General features: G+C 40.0%; 1 protein-coding gene across 1 annotated transcript in view; it reads left to right on the top strand.

The window, feature by feature from the left end:
* The first annotated feature begins 5384 nt into the window (after positions 1-5384).
* LOC127645653 (leucine-rich repeat-containing protein 24-like) overlaps positions 5385-22618 on the top strand; it is a 33859-nt gene continuing 16625 nt past the window's right edge. Inside the window, exon 1 of the mRNA XM_052129329.1 lies at positions 5385-5693. The gene's annotated coding sequence lies outside the window, so the exon portion shown is untranslated. The remainder of the gene's footprint in view (positions 5694-22618) is intronic.

Below are 22618 nucleotides of genomic sequence, written 5' to 3'. Positions count from 1 at the left end.
ACAGGGCTACAACAATGTGTGGATATAGGTCTGACAATGCGAGACTGTAGTTTGAAGAAATCACTTTTCTTTGCTTGATGCATTGACTGAATTTATATGATAGCCTACGTCGGCGTTAGCTAGCTAGCCAGTTTTATCAATTGCTGTTAGCTAAATTTGGTGGATGATGACAGTAGCTGTTTATAAAATAGACTGTACATTATAAATATGTTGACATAATTCAGTTCTGATGTGATTCCATCACAACTGTCATTTTGATGTATCAATGTGCTTTTGTTTTATAATAATAGAATGTAAATATTTTCTTTATAGCCAAATTACGTTACACTAATGAATGGGTCTTTTTGCATTATCTTGAACATTGTCTAGCATTCATTTCATGTGTTATTGTAGTTTATCTTGCTGAATAATTACAGATTAACATTGTTTATGACAGTTACCGTGCAGGGAAGATCAAGTTAGCTAAAACTACACAGATCAATCCTTATGGAACTATATTTCACATGCATTGCAGTTATGTACATTTACCTGTCCAATAAGAAGAACACCAATTCAAGGTCGGTTTTGATCCCCAAAACAAAGGAAGGTCCCTCCAGGAATCAAATGCCCTGCCGATGTTCACTCTAGTTTTTGCTCGACCACAATCACGTTTCCGCATAGCCAGATGGGATTCAGTAGATAAAGATTGAGTAGATTTTTTTGGGGGGCTTCTCTGAGTTTAAGGAGTCGATGTTGTGCTGGGAGCTGGACGTTTACTGCATTCCATCTCTAAGATAACATTACCTAGTGTTGTAGTTTGTTGTCGCTGTTGAATAGAGGAAGAGAATCGATTACTGAGGCAAGGCAAGAGCATGCATAAACATCACATCCTTTGGAATTTCCCGGGAAAACCAACTCGTTCCTTTTGCATGAAAATCAGTCAACAGGCTTTAATAGGCAACCTAGGAAGTCCGGGAAGGGCTCATTTTTTAAGTTGCCTTACAATTCATTCACACATTGGCACAAAAATGCGAATATTACATGGAAATTGTTACATATTGCACTTTTAAATGTATATGTTTGAATGTATGTATATATAGTTGCATTCTCTTGCAGTGGAAGCTTCTGTCACCATGACTAAGTCTTTGTGTGTTAAGCATCCTAGGCAATAAAGATCATTCTGATTCTGATTATTAAGTAAATTGTAGCATTAGGTTACATTATGTTTTGTGATTTCTCATGCCTTCTTTATATAACATCCATCACTTGCACACTTTTGGCCTCTAGCAGGTGAGGGTTTTCAGACAGCAGCAGCACTGGGCAGGGAAGTACAGTACAGCACCATGAGCGTGAGTGTTACTCACTAGGACAGTTTATTTTGAACAAATACAGGATTTAACAAGGGAGTACTATACTGAACTGATGCAGATTGATAAAAGCAGAGAGCCAGCTGTGCGTGCGATGGTCAAGTAAAGTCATTTTTTTCAAAACACACATCGTTTCAAGGCAGCTTTACAGAAGATCATGCATTAACAGAAAATGAAACTGTAATATCTATAATGTCTTAGAGTCATCATTGTGTAGTTTGATAAAATACAGTGAGCAAGCCGAAGGCGACTGTGTCAAGGAACGCAAAACTCCATAAGATGTTAGTTAATGGAGAAAAATCACCTTGTCAGACTCACTGTAGGGGCCAGTTCCCCTCTGGTTAACCAGCATGAATACAATGCCAATATTACTTATGTATAGTGTAACACATGGTTTAAAATTATTAATCTAAGTAACCGTACGTTCACACCAGAGGCGGCGAGAGCGTCAAATCGACCGGAAGTCATTCATTTTCAATGACAGCCAGCGTCTCTCGGCGGCGAGAAGCGGCGCGGCGAGTCTTGGGCGATGTGGGCGTCAGATGGAAGTTCAAGTGCAGTCAACATTATGGTAATGAGCTGTCACGCGGTTCGGCGGCAACCTATTGGAATACAGAAGTGCTCCGCTGTAGCGAAGTCTAGAGAACATAACCGTGTAAACTTTGGTTCCCACCAAACATTCGTTCCGAAGATAAAATGGAGAAACGAATTATTGCCGTGACGGGTTTCCATGTAATATATGACCAAGACCACAGTTTTTATTACAAATGTATTTTATTTTGATAACAAACAACTGTAATTTTAATTACTTTCTGCCATCGATTGATTTCTTATTTTCACATTTTAAAGAGTTCATGAGGATATACGCTACTTGTGATAGGTCGGCAAAAAGTAAATGGTCGACATGTCTGGATGTTTAAATTGCGGCCCCTTTAAATATAGTTCACAAAACAAAGCATTCTGAACAAACGTTGCCGCCTATTTCAACTACGTCAGAGCGTCCACGAGCGTCCTTGAGCGTCGAAGGCAGGGCAGCCAGAGCGAATTTGGACGCTCTCGCCGCTTCTGGTGTGAACGTACAGTAAGTGTTAAGGGTCAGTGTTTAAACAAAGATTTTGTATGAACTGTAAGATTAATGACTAATGTCTTTAATTAACTGCAGAAGTTCACATAGATGCAATTGTCCTTGTAAGTTGGGTGATGAAGGTTTTTTTTGGCAATTTATTGATTGTCTATGTATTCCATTTCAAGAGTGTAGTCCATCAATAGACCGAGGTGAATTTCAGTGAGGTCTATCCTAAGTCCAAGTTTCAGGCAATCGCATATGAAGTATCCCATGTCTTATGGTTGGAGTTGGCATCAGTTCATCCTCTGAAGCCTTTTGTAATATACTGAAGTGATGTCTGGCTGGCACCGGCTGCTATTAGTCATCATCACTCATCAGCAACACATAGCAGAGGAGTCCAACACGAAGCAGGAATGGAGCTGGATCCAGCCGGTTCTGGTGACCTCAGGATAGGAGTCCCGAGGTTGAGACAGGGAAACAAATAAAATAATTTCTGGTTCCGGCAGACCTAACTAAAGCAGCCTAATTGTGAGTTGAAGGATAAATAAGGTGCATGCCTTCTTGGAACAATAAACAGGCCAGAATTTTGCGATCGTAATGAACGTGATGGAATATAGCGTGGTAGAAGATCACTTAAGTACTGTGGAGCGAGACCATTCAAAGCTTTGTACGTAGTTAACAGCATTTTAAAATTAATACGGAATTTAACAGGTAGCCAATGTAACGATGATAAAATGAGGCTAATATGATCATAACACTTGGTTCTAGTCAGCACTCTGGCTGCTGCATTTTGAACCAATTGAAGTTTATTTATTGAACTTGCTGGACATCCTCCCAGTAATGCATTATAATTAGTTTTTCTGCATCAGCAATAGCCATATTTCTTAGGTGGAAGAATGCTGTTCTACAAACATTGGTAATTTGATTTTCAAAGGACAGATTGGTATCAAATATAACACCCAAGTTCTTCGCTGTTGAAGATGATGTATCAGTACATCCATCGAGAGTTAAATACAAATTTTAGCGGCTTGTATTTAGAGGTCTTCCGTCCAATAATTAGTGCGCGTTCAATGGATGGTGCGAGGAACCGGATGGCAGGGAAAAAATTATGTTCAGTGAAAAGTCAAAAGAAGATCGCAATCTATGTAATTGTTACTATATCAGATATTATTCATAAAACACGGGAACTCGTTGTGTGGGCATTTTTTGACCCCATATTTTGAATTTCAGGGAAATGTTGGTCAATTTCGGTGGCATTTTGGCCCAGAGTCCCAGATAATTTCCGACACTATTGGCACTGTATCTTTATTTAAAAAGTTTGTTTTAGACATTGTAAAGCCGTTCAATGGAAAGGAGGAGGCGAGACTGAATAAAAAAATGGTCCTGCACCATGTAGCATTAAAAAGCTTTTATAAGGTTTCTGATATGATTAGATCTCATGTGAGTAGTCATGATTTTATATGTATTTTTCATCAAAATTTAAATGAACCTATTTAGTAGTAAAACTTTTTTAATGGGGAAAAAGTTGAAAACTGTGAAAAATGTACTCAAGAACTGTAAAGGTGCGTTCACATACAACGCGAAGCGAGTATTTCGCGTAGCGCGATTACATACAAAGTCAGTGCAAAGAAGCGAATAGATGCGAATGAAGTGAATGACGCGACTCGAAAATGCGAAATCACTTTTACAAAAATGTTCAACTCGACCGAGAAATTCACATGACGTGTTGTCGCGAAAGCCTATCAACATTGCGAGTGTCCGGATGTCACTGATGTACTGATGTAGTAGCAGAAGAAATCTGGAAAAATGGATGAAAAAATTGTTGTAGTCACCCGTGGGCACCCGGAATTGTATGACACAACGTCATACATGTACAGAGACCGGACAAAAAATGACATCGCTTGGAGGAAAGTGAGTGAGGGAGTTGGACTACCTGGTAAGTTCTGAAAATATGCGCATCTACTTGATTCCAGCTATTGGTTGTACTTTACTATGAACAAAGTCGTAGAAGCCCCTCGATCCTCCTGCCCTTTTCCGGAAGAGAAGGGAAAATACATGCGGGTTCGCATTAACCTGTGTGCAGTGACAAAACAACCTCATCTCATTCATTTTCAAAAAGAGTTGGCGACTTCCGGCAACACGAGCGACGGCGACCGTTAGCGACCGGATGTGGGCGTGTCTAGCGACGTGACAAAGTTGAGAATTTTTTTACTTTATGCAACTGAAGAGTGACTTTCGGGAACGACAGCCAACACGAGAAAATGGTAGAGCTCACGTGATCCTAATATTTTAATAATAGTATTAATTGCAAAGAAACAGTGCTGTTTAGACTGTCCATACACACCACTAGCGACCTAACCGACAGCCGCTGGCGACATGCAGTCACTCAGTAGCTTGCAGTGTGAACCCAGCTTTACTAGCGCTAACGCGAGTTTAAACACAAATTCATAATCCAGCAGTCAAACTCGCGCGAGCAATGCGAGGCGAAAATTGTGCTCGCGTTGTATGCGAACGCACCATAACGAGAGTAGTTGCAATTCCTCAGCCAAAAACTGCAAAAGTTAAGCCTGAACTAATTTTTACTTCAACTTTAACTTAAAATGGTTGATGTTCCCCGTTTGGATCGCTCATTTCTGTAGTTTTTAATTTGCTTATATTATAAATAACGGAGACCGGAACCAGAAGCAGTCCGGCGGCAATCAGAATCATTATGGCGAAATCAATATGTAATATGCAAATGAGAAGGGATAGCGTCTTAACTGTTCATAAGCGGAACTGAAAGGAAACGAAACAAGTTGAAAGCACGTCAGCATGCTTGAAAATTCCAGAATGCTTGTCTTTACATTAAAAATCAGATATTGAACAATAGTGCGCGCGCGCGCGCGAGAGAGAGAGAGAGAGAGAGAGAGAGAGAGAGAGAGAGAGAGATATGTCGGATCAACTGAGCTCATAACGAAGCAGGGATTGGGGGACGTGGGGTTCATAACCTATTTTAGAGGCATACACGTTATGTTAGGTATTTAGGACCAAGCGATTGGTAAACGGCTCACGATTCGCGCTGGCTGAAATTGATTTGATATTTCTGTGGCAGAGGAAATTCTATGGAGAATGGCAGGACGGAGCGGTGGCCTTTCAGGATCGCAGCTTAAATGCCGCTTTGTTTCCCGTCCCGACGTGGATTGATATTTCGGCTTTGAAAGGTACCGTTTGTCCTTATACGTGCATCTGATTTTAACAAAGACCAGCAACGCAGCACTTAAACACTACCGAACATTTCACGGGTAAGAATTCTGTGTGTATTTTCAAATATGTTCTAATAGAACCCAATATATCCTGTTACTTTTCAAACACTTCATCTATTTGAATTCACTGCATGTGCATTGCTGTGTCTAGGTATGCTTTCATAAACAGTCTAGCATTTCTACACAGTAAAAAGTGGTAGGCTAACCTGCACTTGTTACCCAACGGAGCTATTTCTACCAGATCTATCACTTAAAATTAGTTTGGTTGGTTTAATCTAATTTAGGTTATTCAGGTTGATCCATGATGTTAAATTATGTTCCTGACATGCTGATGTGATGTTACCACAAGCACATTTAAAGCACAAATTTTTTTTCTCTCGGTGTAACTGGATGTTTTTCGTAGTAACACATTTGTAATGCTTATGACTATCTGTCTTTGATATTAAGTAGCCTACACATTGTAGCCTACTACAGCTGAAGTGTATCACTTTTAATGTATCTCTCATATTCTGCATTGTAATGCACTGGCCACGTAGTTCACTATGAAAATTATGTCATCATTTAGCCTACTCGCCCTCATGTTGTTCCAAACTAGTGCGACTTTTTTCCGTGGAACAAAAAAGCAGATATTAAGCAAATCGACAGCCTTAGTCACCATTCACTTTCATTGCATCTTTTTTTCACACATTGAAAGTGAATGGTGACTGAGGCTAACATTCTGCCAAACATCTCCTTTTGTGTTCCACGGAAAGAAAGATCATATGGGTTTGGAATGACATGAGTGTGAGTAAATGAAGACCGAATTGACAATATTGGATGAACCACTGTGATCTTTTCAGAACTGGACAGCGGCATAGAAGTGGCCAGAGCAAAGAAAGATAGTCCACATAGAGAAAGAGACTAAGAAAGAGTGCAGACTACGGGAGCATAGAGCCGGGGTCTGTCAGATTTCAGTGTGCATGAAGAAGCCGTGATAAGTACTAAGTAGATATGTCTCCTGCTTGGTACACAAATGATGAAGTCTCGTTTGATTCAGCACCAAAGATGCATGAGAGCAATAAAAACACATTTGTGCAAACTTAACACAATAGTGTTGTAACAATATAGAGACAACAACAGTAAAACCCAAGTGCATAGCAGCTGCGGGGGACGTTGGGAACATGTCCCCTGCACTCTTTAAAAAGGTGTTGTCTTTATTGTCCCCCACACGTTTCCAAGCTAATCCCATAAAGAGTCCAAATGATAGATTTGTATACAGTATTCTTTGCGTTTTGTTACTTTGGGCTAATTGAGCGACCAGCCAGCCAATCACAGGTGAGTGTCATGAGAGGAAACAACACTTACGTAATAGGTCATCAGTCAGAGAGTCTAATCAATGTGGCCCCGTTCATTTCTACAAAGTTGCTTTCAAAATGCTAATTTCTCCATGTTTTAATCGGCATTGATGTTGATCTAAATGAATAATCTAGAGATGAGGAACACACAAATGAGAGTTATTTATTGGCACATCATTCTTGATTGGCAGCATTACGTGAAATGCACTGCAGAAAAAAACAAAGGACAATCCTTCTTTTAAGCACACATTGTCACTGGAGGCATCAGCGCACGAGTATTCATTAAATTATGCTTTTTACATTATGTTTGTGAGGTAATAGTTTGATAGGTTTGATATTGTTTTTTGCCAATTTAAGCAGATTACTAGATCTGTGTTAAATATGTAAAGCTATTTTTAATATCAGCTCCTGTTTTTTTACCTCTATGTTGGTGTGCAGTTGACAAACTGTAGGATAAATGATAGATCTGCTGTGTTCTTAGAACACTTATGCATTATACTGAAGTGTATAGATATATAGACACGCTTTTTATACATGAAAATGTACGGATGTTATTGAAAATCATCATAAGACTATTATTGTTGTCTTTTAATAAAACTCATGCTCAGCGGCTCACAAACGGTTGGGAAATTATAGATTTGATTTGTTCTTATAATGCTTAAAGCCTCTACTAAAGTCTCTTTGTACTGTAGGTCTGTTGACGTATATATTTTAAAGGATTAAAATTTTCTTTTGATCGTTGATTCAGTGAGAGTAACTCATTTCATTAGTTAGTCACTGAACTCATTTGTAACAACCTTCTGGCATCACCAGAAATGGTCACTGAATCATTAAATCCATCTGAACTAAATAAAACCATGGAACAAAAAAGCAGATATTAAGCAAATTGACAGCCTTAGTCAATTTGAATTGGAGACTGCTCTAAAGAGAGAGTGGTTTAGCTCACAGCATTCAAAAGGGTAAGCCCAGCATGCTTTTGAATGGGGGTCCACTCTGCTTCAGAAACGGAAAGCACGTGATATGAGGACGTGGATGAGCTCGCGCATCCTACATTTGATCGAAAGTGACTACACTACAATTTGAATGGGAGACCTACTCTAAGCATAGGAGTGGATGGGCTCACAGCATTCAAACAGGGAAATTGAGAACGAGAGTTGGCTCGAGCTGCGTTCAATAGAAAGGGCTCAAACTGCGATTCGAACAGGAGACTGTCCTAAAGAGAGAGTGGTTTTGCTCGTGGCATACGAACGGGTAAGCTCAGCATGCATTAGAACGGGGATACACTCTGCATCTGAAATGGAAAAGCCCATTCATCACCTTGAAAGGGAGAGCCCGTGATACAAGGATGTGGATGAGCTTGGGTGGCATTTGATCAAAAGGGGCTACACTGTGATTCGAATGTGATACCTCTACTAAGCATAGAAGTGGATGGGCTCACGACATTCCCGGCATTCGAACTGGGGTGCACTCTACATCTGAAAGGAAAACCCCACTCAGTGCTTCTAAAGGGAGAGCCCACTATACGTGTGAACATGGGTGGGCTCACACAGCATTCGAACGGGAGGACTCTTACTGTGATTCGAATGGGAGGACTCTGGTTTAATATATATATATATATATATATATATATATATATATATACAGTACTGTGCAAAAGTTTTAGGCACTTTCAAGTGACTTTCAAAGTGAGGATTTCTTAAAAAATGTATGACATAAATAGTTTTCATTAATCAATTAAAATCTTACAAAGTCCAGTAAACACTTTTGCCTTCAATATTGCACCATTTCTCCTACTTCCACCTGAACACAGTTTTTCTTGGTTGTTGGCAGATAGGATGTTCCAAGCTTCTTGGAGAATTTGCCACAGTTCTTTTATTTATTTTGGCTGTCTTAATTAATTCTGTCTTTTCATGTAATCCCAGACTGACCTGATGTTTAGTAGGGGCCTCTGTTAGGGTCATGCCATCTGTTGCAGGGCTCCCTGTTCTACTATTCTATTCTATTTGCTAAAGGAATGTTTGGGAGTATAAAATGTATATTTCCTATTGAGACACTAAAGTAGCAGATATAAATAACCATCTTAAGACAAATGTTTTAGTGAAACATCTTCTGTTTCTAAGACTTATGCACAGTAATGTATATATATATATATATATATATATATATACACACATGCATACACACAAACATATTGTATATACACACATATATACATACACACACACACACACACACACATTCAAATATGTATGCACACCCGCACACACACACATACATACATACATACACAGACGTACGTGTACACATACGCGTGCACGCTTGTAGGATGCACCGAGACAACGGTGGGTGGTGACATGAGTGATAGAGACAGGTGATACTGATAAGGGGATTAGTTATTGATTCCTGATGTGGAAATGACTGGATCTGATGTAGCTGTGAAATGCGTCTGCTTTGTTTAATGAAGAGTCTGATTGTTTCGTTGTCTGTAATCTGCAGGTCTGAGAAAGTGGGATGAATGTTGGGATCGAATTGTGTATTGACAGTAATTTCTGAGCAATGCAGAAAGCCAGAAAAGGCTAGGATAAACTTGTTTACTGAAATGTAACCAAGGCAGAGGGTGGTTAGGCATTTTGTTAAGATATTGATGATTAGAGGCATTCTGGTGCCTGAGCGTTTAATGAGCAGAGAAATTTGGGGGTCATTGATTGCTGGGGCGGATTGCCAAATATTGATTTGTGGAAAAAAGATGCCACTGTTGGTTGAATGCATTTGAATTGGTTTAGGAATTAAATGAATGGTGAAATAGATAATATATTGTAGTAGAACCATTATTAACCACCATGGATATAAGTGGCCAGTGAAAATTGGGTTTAAGGAATGAAGGCAAATTGAAGGTTGACAGAAGTGCTAGATCGTGGTAAACTGCATTGGAACAGCTGGCTTTTGGAGGCAACATTGCACTAGGGCCTGCTCTGGGTGGAAGGTTTAGACGAAGGACCTTTATGAAGCTATAGGGGGCTGTACCATTGATGTTTTTTGCATCTAATCAGCCAGCTTATTGGGGTGGCCTCACATAAGGGACCAATCCGTGTGGAAGGTTTAGATTGTGTACAGCTGTAGGGAGTTGTACCACAGGTATACTGTCAGATTGGCTGGCTTGTGGAGGTAGCCTCACTCAATAGTTTACACAGAGATGGGGAAATATGGAGCTTGAATAGGTGTCTGCCATATCCTGTAATGCTCGTTGTACCTGCTGAGAAGCGAATACAAAAGGGCTTCAGCGGAAGCATGGTAAAACGCTTCTGCTGCTGTAGAGTTAGTGGGCATCCTGCGGTAGCAGAGTTTAAAGAACTGTTGCTGCTGTGGATTGAGTATTTGGGGGCATGGTAAAGGGGTGCCTGTGGGAGTGCTGCTGTGTTTGCATTGCTGTAGATGCACATCTTTAAATTTATGGAACATAGGAATTGAAAATGCCTGTGGAGAAAATAGAAATAACTCTAGTTTACACACCTGTAAGGGAAGCAAAAGGTTAGTTAGGAAAATCTATCCATTATATTTATACACACCTGCAAGGGAAGCCAATAGTTATTTAAGATAAACTTGACAATTACGTTTGTACATGCCTGCAGGGGAAGTAAGTGGTTAGATAAGAAGACATAACTTAATTTAATTTGCCATGGGCGGGGCACTGCTGCTGCTTGGGTACTTTTGCTGTGGTATCAAGTAAAGCACAACTGACTATATTCAGTTTATCAACACCTGTAAGGGAAGCAAATGTTAGTTTGTACTTACCTGTAGAGGGAGCAAATGGTTAGTTATGGAAAACAAATCAATTACATTTATATGCAGTTTTAAGGAAATCAAAAGAATACAACTTTATTACATTTGTCATGGCGGAGCACTACTGTGGCAGTATAAAACATGCGAAAGGGGTGCTGCTGTGGCATTATCAAGAGTATGCGGGTGATTCTGCGGCAGTATTGAGCGTGGCTGGGCGCTGCGGTGAATTATAAGGTGGGGCACTGCAGCTGCAGTATCACACATGGTTTTATTACATTTAGGCACACCATTACATTTGATGGTTATATCATGCTCTATTTATAATGTGTGGGGCTCATTTGAACCATGAGCGAAGGAAATGCCAATGCGAAGGTTAACGGGAAATTACAAAAGGCTCTTAAGTTTACTGCACCATTACCTCGCTCAAATGGGAGAACCTGTGGCCCAAATTGCAGATTCACACTGCGTCCGAACGGAAGAGGGATGCTTAGGGATGTTTTGAGCCATTGGTAGGAGCACCACTGTTGTGCTTTCTAGCATCTTAAATGTTTGCTGCCTTTGGCTGCTTGGAAGGTAACGGTGAAGTTTTGGAATGATACCTAGATAGCTAAAGCAAGAGGAAAACTTGTGAACAATCCCATGGAAGGAAATTTAGATGGCTCTCGTAGAGACCTGCTGTTAAGTAATATTGGTGAAACCCTTGCAGATGTCGCAGTTCCAGGCGTTTCTGTAGAAACTTATACACATTTCATAACCCTAAGAAATCTGTGAAAAATTAGATCCATGTCCACTGGAGTGTGAGCTGCACTTGCAATGAGTGGTAACCTCAGACTGCTAATGCTTATTTGATGGGAAAACGTGTGGACTGTTAATGCTTATCAGAGGGGAAAGTATGCATTCGACGTGAGTCAAGAGATGAGAGAAAATATATAATAGTAACATTTAGAAACAATAATGTGACCAATGGCATAAATTATCTAGGAATAAAGAAAGTTGCAGCATTTGGATATGCTGGAGAAATGTGTTGGGAAATAAATCTTAATAAACTATGTGAATAAAACAGCATTTAATGATCAAGAAAATAAAAGAGCTTTGGCTTTGCACTGCATTCTGAAATGCAGGAGAAATGGACTTTCGATCATTATTGAAGGATTCACTTGTGGTCATTCTCTCCTTAAGAGTGTGACTGCCACCTGATGTACAATACACGTCTTGCATAGGATATGCATCACATAGCAATAGATGTGAACAACAGCATGAAATTATCTAGGAATAAAGAGAGTTGCAGCTTTGCACGGCATACGGAAATGCGGGAGTAATGTGCTGAGAAATGCATCTTAATAAACAATGTGAAACAAATACAACATAAAAAAAGAATCTGATAAATAAGAGCTTTGGTTCTGCACTGCATACTGAAATGCAGGAGAAATGGACTTGCACTCAAGCTGTATGGAGTGTGAAAGTAGGAGGACAGGGTGGTTGAAGCCAATTGGAAAGGAGTGGGGGCGGAGCCAGCACTGAAGGCAAAAACATCCTCATGCCTTGGGTGGCTGAATTGAGTGGGGGGGGGGCTGGAAAGGGTAAACACTGGACTGGAGCATTTGTCGCTAGCAGAGGCGACCTAGCGCTTGATTCTGCTTTGGAAGCCTAGGGGTAGTACAGAGGGAAAGAGCTGGGGAAGGCTAGCTGAGGAGGGGGCCTCTGAGGTCGGTGATACACCAAGAGATGGCAGCAGGAAGGCTCCTGCGTCAGGGTGCTCGGTAGTTGGGTGCGCAGTAGGCGGGGGCTGGAATGGGAGAGAAAGCAGAGATGGTGGCTTGCTAGGCTTTTGGCATAGCGCAGACACCACTCTAGCTGAAGGCCTTTTATGGGATGTACAACTAAACAAGAGGATAAGTACATAAGAGTCTCCAGTTTGAGAAATAGACGCCTCACATGTCCTCAGCTGACAGCTTCATTGAATTCTACCTGCTCAACACCAGTTTCATGTACAACAGTAAAGAGAAGACTCAGGAGCAGAATTGCAAAGAGAAAGCCACTTTTAAAACAGAAAAACAAAAAGAAAAGGTTACAGTGGGCAAAGAAACACATACATTGGACAACAGATAATTGGAAAAGAGTTTTATGGATCTTAACCCCATTGAGGTTTTATGGTATCAGCTAGAGAGTGTCAAACTCATTGACAGACTCATTGACTCAGTAGTGGGCTAAAGCACATAACTGTTAATCAGAAGGTCGCTGGTTCGATCCCCATGGCCACCACCATTGTGTCCTTGAGTAAGGCACTTAAGGTTGCTCCAGGGGAATTGTCCCTGTAATAACTGCACTGTAAGTCGCTTTGGATAAAAGCGTCTGCCAAATGCATATATGTAAATGTAAATAAACAAGGATGAATGTGTGTGTGTGTGTGTGTGTGTGTGAGAGAGAGTGAGACAGAGCTTGAGCGATCACCTGTTGCCACACCCAAGCAGAGATGCTCTCAGCTTTCTGAAGGTCAGCTTTCTCAGTGGAAAAATAGCATCCAAGCTGGGGTATTCCTCTCTATTTCACAGAGACGATCAGTATAGAAACCGCAATGTCCTCCGCCATTTTAAACAGCACCCATTGTGTAATTAAATCAGTATGTTGTGTCTCTCAGCTGTGATGAGCCATAATGCTGAAGTTGTTTGTTTAAAGCCGTTTAAAGCTATTTCCTAGCTTTAGTAGTTTAATGTAGTAAGTTATCACAAAGAGCTGTTGTATGTAAACGGCTGATGCGAATTCACTTCACGTCACATAACTGGCTCATATTACACACAAAAATTAGCTTTTGACAGCACTTGTTGGCTAACATATGTAATTAACAGATCTGCACTGCTCTTACACTTTAGAACAAAGTAAACACAAGCGGAGTGATACACACACACACACACACAGTGAAGTGTCGGAATGCTGATGGTGTCAGACCATTAGTGCTCATGGAACGTCTCTCGTCCAATCAGATTTGAGGACCGGAACTAACTGTGGTATATATATAATATATATATATATATATATATATATATATATATATATATATATATATATATACTCACCTAAAGGATTATTAGGAACACCATACTAATACTGTGTTTGACCCCTTTCGCCTTCAGAACTGCCTTAATTCTACGTGGCATTGATTCAACAAGGTGCTGAAAGCATTCTTTAGAAATGTTGGCCCATATTGATAGGATAGCATCTTGCAGTTGATGGAGATTTGTGGGTTGCACATCCAGGGCACGAAGCTCCTGTTCCACCACATCCCAAAGATGCTCTATTGGGTTGAGATCTGGTGACTGTGGGGGCCATTTTAGTACAGTGAACTCATTGTCATGTTCAAGAAACCAATTTGAAATGATTCGAGCTTTGTGACATGGTGCATTATCCTGCTGGAAGTAGCCATCAGAGGATGGGTACATGGTGGCCATAAAGGGATGGACATGGTCAGAAACAATGCTCAGGTAGGTCGTGGCATTTAAACGATGCCCAATTGGCACTAAGGGGCCTAAAGTGTGCCAAGAAAACATCCCCCACACCATTACACCACCACCACCAGCCTGCACAGTGGTAACAAGGCATGATGGATCCATGTTCTCATTCTGTTTACGCCAAATTCTGACTCTACCATCTGAATGTCTCAACAGAAATCGAGACTCATCAGACCAGGCAACATTTTTCCAGTCTTCAACTGTCCAATTTTGGTGAGCTCTTGCAAATTGTAGCCTCTTTTTCCTATTTGTAGTGGAGATGAGTGGTACCGGTGGGGTCTTCTGCTGTTGTAGCCCATCCGCCTCAAGGTTGTGCGTGTTGTGGCTTCACAAATGCTTTGCTGCATACCTCGGTTGTAACGAGTGGTTATTTCAGGCAAAGTTGCTCTTCTATCAGCTTGAATCAGTCGGCCCATTCTCCTCTGACCTCTAGCATCAACAAGGCATTTTCAGCCCACAGGACTGCCGCATACTGGATGTTTTTCCTTTTCACACCATTCTTTGTAAACCCTAGAAATGGTTGTGCGTGAAAATCCCAGTAACTGAGCAGATTGTGAAATACTCAGACCGGCCCGTCTGGCACCAACAACCATGCCACGCTCAAAATTGCTTAAATCACCTTTCTTTCCCATTCTGACATTCAGTTTGGAGTTCAGGAGATTGTCTTGACCAGGACCACACCCCTAAATGCATTGAAGCAACTGCCATGTGATTGGTTGATTTGATAATTGCATTAATGAGAAATTGAACAGGTGTTCCTAATAATCCTTTAGGTGAGTGTATATACACACATGTATATATACTTTTATGACCAATACAATATTTGAAACAGCCGTCCGCGTGTTCACTGGCTTCCTCTGAACTTTTGCGTTCGTCACTTCTCACCGGAGCTTACGCTAGGCCTACGTCATATGCTGGAACTCGACTCTCTCGTACAAAACATGTACAAAAACACCTCGCTTCACTTCAGAAGGCCTTTATTAACCCCCTGGAGCCGTATAGATTACTTTTTTGATGGATGGATGCACTTTTCTGGGCTTCAAAATCTAAGGTACCATTGACTCCCATTATAAAGCTTGGAAGAGCCAGGATATTTTTTTATATAACTCTGATTGTGTTTGACTGAAATGTATGTAAGTCATATACAACTAGGATGGCTTGAGGGTGGGTAAATTATGGGATAATTTAAATTGTAGTAAAATTGCATTAAATGTATTAATTGTTTAAACTGTCTTTAAATTATACTGGTTTAGCGTAACACAAACATGTTACAGTATATTTTACTGTATTACAGTTATGAAAATATCCAGCGAATACCAGGAAATACAATAAATAAGCAATTAGTTAATGCATTAGGTATAATGAACAATCAACAAAAGATTTTTACAGAATTTTTTAATCTTAGTTAATGTTAGTTAAAGGGGTCATATAATGGTACATGCACTTTTTCAAGTTGATTGTACTGAAATGTGTGTTGGCTGTGCCTGTACACAACCATCCTATTATGATAAAAATCCATCCAGTGTTTTTGTTTTAATCTCCTTATATATTTTCCCCTGCCTCAAATCGAGCCGTTCGACCGTGTGACGTCACACGGTCGGACGCCTCCCAGGATTGTTGATTGACAGCAGTGTTTCAACACAGACCGCCCTCGCTCGTGAGCTGAGCTGTCAATCATAGTCCGTCATCATTGTTGATACACTGGAGCAGAATGGCGCCTTAGCGATTGTCGTGTTCGGTTCTTCGGTGTAATAACGAACACAGCAGTCATTTTGATGTTCCTAAATCTGAACCGCTGAAGACGCAGTGGCTGAGTTTTGTTTACGATGGGAATATTCCCCACGAGCAAGCGTCAATGCGTTCATGTTTGCGCGAATCATTTTTCACCAGACTGCTTTATAAACGAGGGTCAGTATAAAGCTGGTTTTGCTAAGAAGCTGCTGCTGAAAAAAGATTCGGTACCAACTATTTATATTCCCTCTGCACCTCCAGAAGAAGTAAGTGTAACGTTTTATTAACCTTTATATTAATCTTTGCAAATCGCTTGCACGCTTCACAATGAATGTGGCTAATGTTTACACTCAGGGTACATTACGGCATGTTTTCCATAACGTTACGACGTTCTCAATATAATTCATAATCCCACGTTTATAATGAACAACGCGTTATGGTTATTGTGTTATTAAAAACTGTGTACGCAGGTGTTACAGTTAACATGGTAACACTAAGTTACACCTGGTTTACTTGTATGTTACTGATTAAGAACTAATGTCAAAAATACAGTTATACGGAGAATAACTCCAGAACGGAGGGGCGGGGTGACCAAAGCTCATTATCATTTAAAGTCATATGCTCTGAAACGGCGTGCTGAAAACAGAGCTGTTTTTGAGCAGGTAAAATTAGTGTTTTCTTAAAATACTAATGAGAATTTTTAATAAAAGTATATTACAAAGTTTTCATTTAGACCCTAAAGATTCATATTAACTTGTACAAAAATGGCATTATATGACCCCTTTAATAAAAATAAAATTATTCAATGTTATATCATTTGATTTTATAATGCATTACTAATGTTAACTAATACAACTTTTCATTTTAATGTATTGGTATACAGTGTTTCAATTAACATTAGCTAAGTTTAATAAATGCTGTAAAAGTATTGCTCGTAAGTTCATGTTAACTAATGTTACCTAGTGGAGCCTTATTGTAAAGTGTTACTTAATGCAACTACTACTATACTACTACAACTAATAATAATATATATATATATATATATACATATATATATATATATATATATATATATATATATATATATATATATATATATATATATATATATATATATATATATTATTATTATTATTATTATTATTATTTTAGTGGAAACACACTTTAGTCATGAAAGTAAATAATGTCATAAATAAAACAAAAACAATCTCAAGGATCTTAGGCTTCATATTCCTATTAAAAATATAGTTTTCATTTTTGATGATTTTGTGGTGAAATGTGACCTGGACATATTTGTGCAGCTATCATTATGAGGACTCTCCATAGACATAATGATTTTTATACTGTACAAACTATAGATTCTATCCCCTAACACAACCCCTAAACCTAACCCTCACATAAATAAATCATCGTTTAGTATGTTTTTTAAATTATGGATTATGTTCATAAAGATATGGACAATATAAATGTCCTCATAAACCATAATTATAGCATAATACCCTTTAAACTGGTAATAACCAGTTTGTAACCTATAAACATGTCCTTGTAAACCACTTAATCCTGCCCACACACACACAACACACTCACAAACTCACACACACACACACATACACAAACACACACACACAATGATTTGCTTAAGCAACCAGAAAAATGTATATGAGTAAACCGTATAATGTATAATGAGTAAAAATAATGAGTAAACACACCATCACACAAATCATAAATTCACTGGGCTTGTATTGATTTGTGGACACCAGTAGATAAAGGTTCGGCTGTTTGTATGGACTGTGGAGAAAGACTGCGGTTTGTAAGTGTGTTTGTAAGACTTTGATGACTCAGGGTTTGGGGAGAGTGTAAGCAGACTTTGATTACTGCCCTCGTGTTATGTGATTACGGTTTGCTGAATGGAACGCACACAATCACAGAGGGAGAACAGAAGGAGAGATGACACTGGCATGCATGGAAGCACTGACAAAGTCGACACGGACAAACAGAGCATGATTTTTCTACATGATTTTGTCTTTCTTGCTCTTGTAAACAAATATACATTTCTATGATATTTTGGTCCTTAGATATGGCTCAGGCCCCTCCTTCATTGTAAATCTAAGGGATTTTTTTTCACCCATATTGTCATCCACCAAGTGAATATTATGTGACTGTGGTGACATTTTTGCAAAATGATATTACGTGATTCATTACACATATCGCGGCAGTTCCAAGATGAAATGTCCATGTGCCACTAAAAGCGAGTCAATTGTTCTCCCAAACAAATTTGATTTTTAAGATTAATGCTGCATCGAGTTTTAAATCAACAAAACCTACCTGCCTCCCTACCTTAAACCTGAAACCTAAACATAACAAATAGTATCATAAAAGCACGTCCATCCATCTTCAACCGCTTATCCGAAGTCAGGTCGCGGGGGCAGCTGCTACAGCAGGGGGCCCCAAACTTCCCTATCCCGAGCCACATTAACCAGCTCTGACTGGGGGACCCCGAGGTGTTCCCAGGCCAGTGTGGAGATGTAATCTCTCCACCTAATCCTGGGTCTTCCCCGAGGCCTCCTCCCAGCTGAACGTGCCTGAAACACCTCCCTAGGGAGGCGGCCAGGGGGCATCCTTACCAGATGCCCAAACCACCTCAACTGACTCCTTTCGACGCAAAGGAGCAGCGGCTCTACTCCGAGCTCCTCACGGATGACTGAGCTCCTCACCCTATCTCTAAGGGAGAAGCCCGCCACCCTTCTGAGGAAGCCCATTTCGGCCGCTTGTACTCGTGACCTAGTTCTTTCGGTCATGACCCAGCCTTCATGACCATAGGTGAGGGTAGGAACAAAAATTGACCGGTAGATCATGAGCTTTGCCTTTCGGCTCAGCTCTCTTTTCGTGACAACGGTGCGATAGAGCGAGTGCAATACCGCCCCGCTGCCCCGATTCTACGGCCAACCTCCCGCTTCATTGTCCCCTCACTTGTGAACAAGACCCCGAGGTACTTGAACTCCTTCACTTGGGGCAATACCTCCTTCCCTACCTGGAGTACGCACTCCATCGGTTTCCTGCTGAGAAAAGCACGTGTGACACAAAAACGCAACTGGCGAAGCAACCACGTCATTTTGCAATGCTTCTATGTCACTTTCGAGTAGCGTGTCGACTCGCATACTGTTCAGGACTCATACCCCATTTTTGTACAACGTAAGTGCAATGCTCTATCAATGAGCTATTGCACAATTTGATTCTGATTCCGCTCGAACAAGCATGTAAATGTTGTTGGTCATGTTATGCTAATGTTCAAATGTTGTCATGTGCTATAGTAAAAGTGTTTAGATGTCATAAGATAGCATTGTGTGAGGAACAGGGCAAAAGGTTAGTGTTTATTAACTGATAATCTTTGCTTTTACTTGTGATATGTGTGAAAATAAATAAAAGTAATTGTTGTTGTAGCACCTCTAGTGTTCATTTCAGCAAGAAACTGCCACAATACATTTACATTACATTTACATTTATGCATTTGGCAGATGCTTTTATCCAAAGCGACTTACAGTGCACTTATTACAGGGACAATCCCCCCGGAGCAACCTGGAGTTAAGTGCCTTGCTCAAGGACACAATGGTGGTGGCTGTGAGGATCGAACCAGCAACCTTCTGATTACCAGTTTACCAGTTATGTTGTTTAGACCACTAACTTTTGGATTGTCTAAAGTTTTGGATTGATTTGATTCCCAGGAAACACATAAACAGATGTTATGTAGCTACAGTAAATCACTTTGGATTAAATCACATGCAGTATGCATAAATGTAAGTCATTCATGTCTGAAGCGCAAACAATGTGGGGTGACTTACAGGCAAAAGTTTAATATTTAGGGATGGGGGGTTTGTATGAGAAAAAGTAATAGAGATGCTTGCTTTAGACTCACTTGTTACTGATGGCAACAAGCTGGAAGAAAAGTCGTCTTTAAAGCATTTAATGAATGTATTTCTTTCGCCTGGCTCTATTGAATGCTATCTCCCCTCTGTTAACCTCCCTTTCCCTTTGTCTTATTCTTTAGTCTCTGCTTATTGTTGAACACTGTTCTTGGTTGTAACAGTGCCTGCAGGCCTCGCCTTCAGATTCCAGACCCTCCGCTATTGTTTCCATGACAACATGGGAGGCATGGCCGGAGGGCATTGCTGTATATTTGTACTCTCACTCACATATTCTCTCACTTTCACCATCTCTTGCCAAAATGATTTTGACAGTCTTCATGTGCTCTTATTGAGAGTATAACGCAAGCTTGAGTTTTTCTCTTTCATGAGAGATTTGCAAGTGATTCCACTGCAGAGCATTTGCTGATGAATGCTCGTGTCAGATCATGCGATAGCTGTGATTTGTTTTAACGATACTGGGTAGTCTTAACACTCAATGCTATTATCTCTGGTCATTCTTGCTTCTCTTAAAGATTTTAGCATGCTAGATATAGAAGTTTATCATTTATAATTTTGATCCAAATGTGACCCTATATATGGTGATGGTGTGCACATTCATGGAGGTATACATGTTCAACCTAGTAATGTAGTATTTGTGTGTGGTATATTTATGCTGATTATTGCATACAAAGAGACGCCAGTGCTCATACAGCTGCAGATAAGATGTGTTTACTAATATAAGTTTCAATATCAGTATTGCTCTTACTTGGGGTTAGGGATTTGAACAAACCCCTAATCACAGGATGTATTAAAGTGTTAGTTCACCCAAGAATTAAAATTCTCTCATCATTTACTCACCCTCATCTAAGATCATAAATAAGGAGTGGATAGCTTCTGAAGTAAAATCACATACAAGTCCTATCTATCTGTCTGTCTGTCTCTCTCTCTCTCTATCTATCTATCTATCTATCTATCTATCTATCTATCTATCTATCTATCTATCTATCTATCTATCTATCTATCTATCTGTCTGTCTGTCTGTCTCTCTCTCTATCTATCTGTCTGTCTGTCTCTCTCTCTATCTATCTGTCTGTCTGTCTCTTTATCTATCTATCTGTCTGTCTGTCTGTCTGTCTCTCTCTCTATCTGTCTGTCTCTCTATCTGTCTGTCTGTCTGTCTCTCTATCTGTCTGTCTGTCTGTCTCTTTATCTATCTGTCTGTCTGTCTGTCTCTCTCTATCTATCTATCTATCTGTCTGTCTCGTCTCTTTATCTATCTATCAATCTGTCTGTCTGCAGTATCTATCTATCTATCTGTCTGTCTGTATTTGTATCTATCTGTCTGTCTGTCTGTCTGCAGTATCTATCTGTCTGTCTGTCTGTCTGTCTATCTGTCTGTCTGTCTGTCTGTTTGCAGTATCTATCTATCTATATATCTGTCTGTCTGTCTGTCTATCTATATATCTGTCTGTCTGTCTATCTGTCTGTCTGCAGTATCTGTCTGTCTATCTGTCTGTCTGTCTGCAGTATCTATCTATCTATATATCTGTCTGTCTGTCTGTCTATCTGTCTGTCTGCAGTATCTATCTATCTATCTGTCTGTCTGTCTATCTGCAGTATCTATCTGTCTGTCTGTTTGTCTGTCTGTCTATCTGTCTGTCTGCAGTATCTATCTATCTATATATCTGTCTGTCTGTCTGTCTGTTTTTTCTATCTATCTGTCCATCCATCCGTTTATCTATTTGTCTGTCTGTATTTATATCTATCTATCTGTCTGTCTGTCTGTCTGTCTGTCTGTCTCTGTCTGTATGTCTATCTGTCTGTCTGCAGTATCTATCTATCTATATATCTGTCTGTCTGTCATCTATCTGTCTGTCTGCAGTATCTATCTATCTGTCTGTCTATCTGTCTGTCTGTCTGTCTGCAGTATCTATCTATCTATATATCTGTCTGTCTATCTGTCTGTCTGTAGTATATATCTATCTGTCTGTCTGTCTATCTGTCTGTCTATCTGTCTGTCTGCAGTATCTATCTGTCTGTCTGTTTGCAGTATCTATCTATCTATCTGTCTGTCTGCAGTATCTATCTATCTATCTGTCGGTCTGCAGTATCTATCTGTCTGTCTGTTTGCAGTATCTATCTATCTATCTATCTGTCTGCAGTATCTGTCTGTCTGTCTGTCTGTCTGTCTGTTTGTCTGCCTGTCTTTGTGTTATGTTCTTGCAGCCTTAAAGGAGCTCATCTGCTAGAATAACCCCACGATCCAGAAATACATGTAAAGGTGTGCCACACCTCAGAGAACATGCACCTTTTCAATACTTCAGAGCCTTTTCTTTTTATTTCCAAATGTTTGAGAGGCGACACACGTAGCGAGCAGAACCACTGAAAGCAAATTTTTTTTTTTACAAATGTTCCCCTGTCCTTTATGATTTCTATTATGTTCGCCAGCGAAAGAATAGCCTCTCCAGAATAGCATTTGAGTACAGGGAAGTGAGTTTAAATAGGCTGCCATTTCTCCACTGATGTTTATCATGTCTCTCTCTTTCATGCATTCGGCACATAAAAAGGCTTATGTGGGTCATGTGGCATTAATTGAGCTCAATGTCCTCTCAAATACTCCCTAAATGAGGCAACAGACATGAAATATTCACATTTACTCACGGTCCAACGCTCAATGGCACATTTAAAAGAACATTTCACCCAAAATGAAA

This window comes from Xyrauchen texanus, chromosome 6 (genome assembly GCF_025860055.1).
Source record: "Xyrauchen texanus isolate HMW12.3.18 chromosome 6, RBS_HiC_50CHRs, whole genome shotgun sequence".
NCBI lineage: Eukaryota > Metazoa > Chordata > Actinopteri > Cypriniformes > Catostomidae > Xyrauchen > Xyrauchen texanus.
This window is presented reverse-complemented; position numbering and strand designations above follow the sequence as displayed.